This window comes from Acanthochromis polyacanthus, chromosome 12 (genome assembly GCF_021347895.1).
Source record: "Acanthochromis polyacanthus isolate Apoly-LR-REF ecotype Palm Island chromosome 12, KAUST_Apoly_ChrSc, whole genome shotgun sequence".
Lineage (NCBI taxonomy): Eukaryota > Metazoa > Chordata > Actinopteri > Pomacentridae > Acanthochromis > Acanthochromis polyacanthus.
The window spans coordinates 34404140-34410800 of record NC_067124.1 but is presented as its reverse complement, the minus strand read 5'-3'; the positions used below and the strand labels follow the sequence as shown (position 1 = coordinate 34410800).

Genomic DNA, 6661 nt, shown 5'->3' with positions numbered 1-6661 from the left:
TGCTTAAACTCTTTAAAGGAACAGTATACAGCCGTTTCCTTTATATATGTATAGGCACACTTCATTTATAGTATGAATCCTCAGCTTTTTTTTCAGAAAACTTCAAAAGTTTCATCATTTGGATTTTGAGCGTTTCTCCTTAAAGAACCAGATGCAGAGGATTGCAGAGAGGAAAACTTCGAGGACCAACACACAGAGCTCCAGCACCTGCGACAGCTTCAGGTACAAAGATCATTAAATATACATTATTCTTCTGTTTCAAAATATAAATGTCGATTGCACAGTGACTTTGTTCTTTGTGATAGTGTGTCATTTTGTCATATTTTTACCTTTAAAAACTTGTTGGTTTCTTGATTCCAGTGAGCCAGGTCGACACTTATCAGACACACTGCAACAACAGCTACAACGATGCATCCACAGTTAATAGCAAGGGATACCTGCAACAAAAGTCATGCAATTTTTGAACCAATAATCACCTTCTCCACCTGGAAGTACATTTTTTGTTTTACTTACAGTCAGCAGTGTCGGATATATGAGTAACAGGTTGCAAATAAGTCCAGCAGAGAAGAACTGTGGAGGAGGAGAAAGCAGCTTACAGCTTAATGTGCTTTAATGCTACAAGACATTTTCACAGTTTTATACCTGCTTGAGCAGAAACTTACGCATACTCCAGTCAGTTGAAAGACTCTGAACAGAGTGGTAAGGGACTGTCCAATGTCAATGGTTACAGAAAGACCAATTCCTAATCCAATGCTGAGGAGGCCGAAAATCATCTGCAGAATCTGACAAACAAACACAGGCAAAAAACAAATGTGTTCACAGTTCAGTAAGAGCAACAGTCAAGATGTGAAGCATGTTCAATCTTCTGTATAAACTAGATTCTTTAAATATTTGCACTAAACAGTACAAATGTAGAATTTATATTCAGAATGAGAACAAACAAAACACAGAAACATTCATTTGTTGTGCAGATATGTGTTTATTTGTTTGCAGTAAGGGCGTATCTAATATAACTGAACAGTGTCAATGTCAGTAAAGCACAACAGGAAGCATTATCTCATGAAGTACTGCAGTAATAATATATTTAGTTTAAGGCTGGTAAGAACATCTGATCATACTTAAACATACGGAGAATAACATTTGTACATTATTTATATATTTTTTGATTTAATATGATTTTTCACTCCCTCTGAGGTTTTGTCACCTCATTGCAGAGGAGGGGTTTTAGTGTGCCTGTTAGCCTGGGAGCACTGTTATCAGGGGAAGTTGCTCCTGGTAGGGTCTCCCATTGCAAATTGGGATTGGGATTCCGATTGGAGCAGAGCCCGGCGAGCGTCTAGGCTTGCATCGAGCCCAAAACGACAACATGGTGCAGTGGGCCCACCACCCACAGGGCAGGAAAGTAAGGTTAGGTGCTATGCTAAGTGGGTAGTGAGGAAGAGTGCATCCACCTGTTGGTGTAGACTAGTCGTGGGGACATGGCACATCACTTCATTGGTGGGAGAAGAACCTGAGCTGGATGAGAGACATTGGGTGAGTGTGGGGATACTCACAAGACTCCAGATGAGCAGTTTTGGGAGAGTATTCCCCAGACAACGAGAGGGTCGTCTCGCACCAATGACATGTTGTGGAGGGGAAAACTGTAACTGTTGTTTAATACCCAAACTTCTTGGAGTTACTTGGTGGTGTCCTGGAAGTTCTTCTGCCTGGGAAGTCCAAAGTTCTCTGAGGGTGAGTCAACACTTACATGGGCAATGACGGAGAAACCTGAAAAGAGGTGACTGGGAGGAACAGGCTGCCTAATCTGAACCCAAGTGGTGTTCTGTTATTGGATATCTGTACAATGTGCATTCATCCCTGTCCTTGGCCATGTCGACTGTAAGGTTACAGGAATGAAGGTCCTCCAGAACATTATCCATCCATGTTTTCCATGGTTTCCCTCTACTTCTGGTACCTTCTACCTCCAGTGTTTGGCACTTCCTTATCCAGGAGTGGCTGCGGTATGTGTGCCCAAACCAGCGAAGCCTGTTCCTTCTAAGGATGACCTCAAGGTGGACTTGGTCTAGCTTGCTGTACAGTGTGGCTGTATCCACATGTGCCTGGGTGTTGACACCGCATATCCACCTAATCATAGCCCTCTCATTCCGAAGCAGCTTAAAGCACTCCTCGTTTCTTATCACCCAGCACTCACTAGCATACAACGTAACACTGCGGACATCCTGTTGAAAGACATGCTTAACGCATGCTGCTACGCATGTCATCCATCTCAATATCCTTCCAAATTTCCTTCTTCTGGTGGATCTAATTTTGCCATTTCTGTGAATGCTCCATAAGCCTGTTGTGTATTGGCCTACTCCTGCATTCGCTCCTAAAATGCTGTCAATAATTTCCACCGCAGCCTCCATAATTCAACCGAGAAAGATCTAGAAAAAACAATAAAAAACAACAACTAAAATACCCCCCAATCACTGAGATGCAATTTTGCATGGGACTAGTATTATCCCAGGACGTTGGTGTTCGGCGAAATATGGTAGGTAATTTTCAGGGGAATTATTACTTTACCAATTTTACCGACATGGCGCATTCGCACGGGATTAAGATCACCGACCTCCTCGGCAATTATTACAAATCACCAGAGGTCCCCAGGTAATACTAATCCTGTGTGAATAGGGCTCAAGTCATGGATTGGCTACAACCAACACCATGTTCGAGGTATACTAGTACCAGAGCACCTTAGGGCAGTGGTTCTCAACCCTGTTTCTCAGGACCCCATGTCCTGCATGTTTTAGATGCTTCCCTGCTCCAACACACCTGATTCAAATGATCAGCTCGTCAGCAAGCCTCTGCAGAAGCCTGATGACGAGCTGATCATTTGAATCAGGTGTGTTGGAGCAGGGAAGCATCTAAAACATGCAGGACATGGGGTCCTGAGGAACAGGGTTGAGAACCACTGCCTTAGGGGATGCTTTGGACACTTGGGTAAAAAGAGGAGCAGAACTGATTACCACCTGGTGGCAACAGAGGCATATCCATGGTAGAGGTTGCTGAGGTAGTCAAAAGCTCCTCACTGGTGAGGCACTAGGTGTGAAAAAGATTCACCCTGAGAAGCTGACAGCTCTGGATATTGTTGAACTGTCTTAGCTGATACTTATTTTCTGTGTCACATGGACATTAGAGATAGTGCTGATGGAGTGGCAGACCAGGGTGGTGTTTTTCATTTTCAGAAGGGGGACCAGAGGGTTTGCTCCATGTATTGCAGTATAACAATATTTAGTCTTCCTGTGGAAAGTTTACGCCAGGGTGCTGGAAGGGAGGCACCAACGGATTCTTGAACTTTGGATTCAGGAGAAAGAAAGCAGATTCCATCTTTGCTGTGGAACAGTGGACCAACTCTTTTCCGTTGTAGAGATGCTGAGGAGATCAGGGGAGTTTGACCAGGCAGTCCACATGTTTGTGTGGATTTGGAAAAGTTTTATGACTGTGTCCCTTGAGGGACCCTGTGTGGAGAGTACTGCAGAAGAATGGGATACCAGGATGGTTGTTAAAAGCTATTCGGTCCTTGAACGATCAGAGTGAGAGCTGTGTTTGCATGCTTGGCACAAACTCATTTACATTTTCTGTATGTGTTGGACTCCACCAGGGCTGCTGCTGGTCTCCTGATCCTGTTTGTGGAGAGGATCTCACAGTGCAGCATCTCTGCTTTATGTGAACGATGTGGTACTGTGGACTTCATCAAATCATGAATTTCAGCTGTTTGCAGCTGAGTGCTGAGCAGCTGGTATGGGAATCAGCACCTCCAAAGATCATATCATCTGCATTTAGAGTTCATGTATGCTTACTGAGAATAAAATTGTCAAGCATTCACTCTACATTATACAGTGGCATCCTCGGCATAATGATGTTCCTTACAACCAGATATAGAAAAGTTAAAACAGCTCACAATACTATATATTTAAATCTGTTTTGGTTCTCTTACCCCCAGTGCATCTGGCTGTTTTGATTCTCTTATCCCCGATACAGCCGGCTGTTTCTGCAGCAGGTCATGCAGAGGTTCTTTGCTATCTGGCCTCATCGCTGAAGCCTGGTGCTGCTGCATTGTCGGCAGGTCTCTCTGGTCGGTTTCATCTGGATTCTCATAGTCTTGGATGTCCATGTCAACATCAGAACAGGCCATGTTGCTTCCCTGATCTGGAAGGTAGAGTTGTTTTCCTTATCGCACAATAATTAATTAAAAATTCCTTCTGAGAATGACTCATTTGTCCTTTAACATCAACATGTGACAAATGCTGTCTTAAAAAGTTCACTGAATGACCTCAAAATGTGAAACACATACATACTGCAGTATAAAAATTGTGAAAATGAAGATTTTTTAAAAATGCTTGCTGATAGAAAGATGAAAATTTAAGGTTATTGCATTTTTAAAAGCTGTTGTATATTTCTTGAATTTCCCTCGGGATTAATAAAGCATCCATCTATCCATCTATCCATTTATATCCATCTATCATCTATCATCTATCCATCTATCATCTATCTATCCCAGTGCAGTGCTTTTTTTTTTGTTGATTAGCAAGAATTTGTAAACAGACAATGCAGTCCAAAAAGTGAATACTGAAGTGATCACATCTTCATACAAACCTATTAGAAGAGAATATGGAGCCTTTTCTTGAACTGTCTTACATCATTCTTTATATGAATGAATGATTTTTTTTATTATTGTGTCTTACATACATTCAGTATGCCCAGCCCTAACATGGGTTTATAAGACACCAAAATAAACACCAAGCCAGTTGCCAGACAGTAGGCACAATGAACACATTTTAGAATTTCATTATTTAAATAAAAAAGTCTGCCGCCTCTTCCAGGCTTTACAAACAAATGCAGCCAGGTTATAAACATTATATGTACACAAATATTTAATCTTGTCATCGTCACTACACCAGAACAAATCAGGCTTTTTAACAAATACTTCAGTGAACAAAACATTTCTGAGGTCATCATAAAAAGAACAATACAACAAAAAATGAGATTTACTCTCAACTTCTCCCAATTTACATAGTCCACAGAGTCTCTCTTCCTCAGGCATTTGTGAGAACCTTCCAGTCTCTAAAGCCAGAGGTAGAATTCCAGTTCGTAATTGAGCAATCAGGGATCACTGGTTCCTTGTCAGATTAGATTTAATGTAAAATTCTGATTCGAAATCATCCTTTATCTGAACATAAGTCCGTAACTTGGGTTTAGTCAAAATCTCACTTTTCCACTTTTCTTTAAATATTGACAATAATTTTGTTTGAATGTCTTTAATATTGCAGGGCAAATTGTTATGAAATATATAAAGAAGCTATGCTTCGTTAAAGACTGCTCGAAGCTCCGCAGCCCAGGGAGAGTTAGATTTACTCCAAAGGAAGACCTTTTTCTATTATCAGGCATATAAATAATAAATAATACATTCAGGGACCAAGGTTTGTCTTTCAACAAGAACTGGCACAAAACCTAGGTTGATTTGTTAGACTTCCTCATCTTTAGCACAAAGATGCTACTATTGCAGCGTCATTGTAAAAGGTCGCTGCAATTTTAGCTTCCCCTTTTATTTTGAAATACTTTGGCAGCCCTCATGTACTTAGTTCCCATATCTTTTTATACTCTGTCATTATAAAACCGATAACTGTAACAATAAAATATTACAAAAAACATAAATAATGTTTTATGAAGTCCATGAAAGAGAAATTTATATTTGCAGATGATAAAAAAAATCATACCGATCAGTTACTGACTGATGATGACAAATTCTTGAAGTTCTCATCAAGCAAAACAGAGAAATATGAAAGATCTTTTAATATAACAGAGTAATGCATTAAATGATCCAATTCTTTTTTCAGCCGACTTGACACCAAGCATATCAACACATAACAGGTGCAGCACTAATTTGCATATACTTTGCCGTTTCTTAGATATTTAACACACAGAGAGACTTATAAATACAAACACATTAATATACAGGCTTTAAAATGCTCATTATTTTACATTCTGTAATACAAATGTGTTTAACAAATCTGTTTTCAGTGCAAAACAAATAAAAATAGAATTGTAAATCATTCTTACTGTATTAGGCTTGAGTAGATTCTATTTCACCCTCTGCCTCAAACAAGTGTCTTGCTCTTTGACATGATTTCCGCTTCCCTGAAAATACTGACAGATGAGGTCGTCACATACTTTAACTTCCTCACTTTGGTAGCAGTCTCTGTGAGATTATAATGTTCAGTGCTTACTGCCTCTTTGCTATATGTTGTATTTTATGGTATTTCATGTTGAAAGTTAACGGTTTTGTGACTTAGTATGCGTTTTTGGCATAAATGAGTTAAAATATTAGGTGGTAACAGTTCTAAATGTTGGTCAAACCATTTTGCATGCAAGCATTTTGTGGTATGTGGGGGTCATGTTTTGTGGCGAGTGTTGTGAATTATTAAGACTAAAATAATTAAATAAGCAATTCATTATATTCAGTTGCATAAAATGTGTTACATGGAACAGTAATTGCAATAGAAAATATGTAAATGAATAAGTTAGTTTATTCTGACTAATAATTTGTTTTATTGCTGTGAGCAGGAAGTGCTTTTATTTTGAAGCTCACTTTTGAGGAAGTGCTTTGCATGTATTGACGGCA

The 6661-nt window shown here is 39.7% G+C and overlaps 1 long non-coding RNA gene across 1 annotated transcript; it reads right to left on the bottom strand.

The window, feature by feature from the left end:
• Window positions 1-668: 668 nt before the first annotated feature.
• On the bottom strand, window positions 669-6171 carry LOC127536591 (uncharacterized). The gene is made up of 3 exons (XR_007945651.1): window positions 6100-6171; window positions 3977-4188; window positions 669-782 (listed from the first exon to the last, which is right to left on the bottom strand). It is a non-coding gene; the product is annotated as an uncharacterized LOC127536591 (long non-coding RNA).
• Between the last annotated feature and the right edge of the window lie 490 nt (window positions 6172-6661).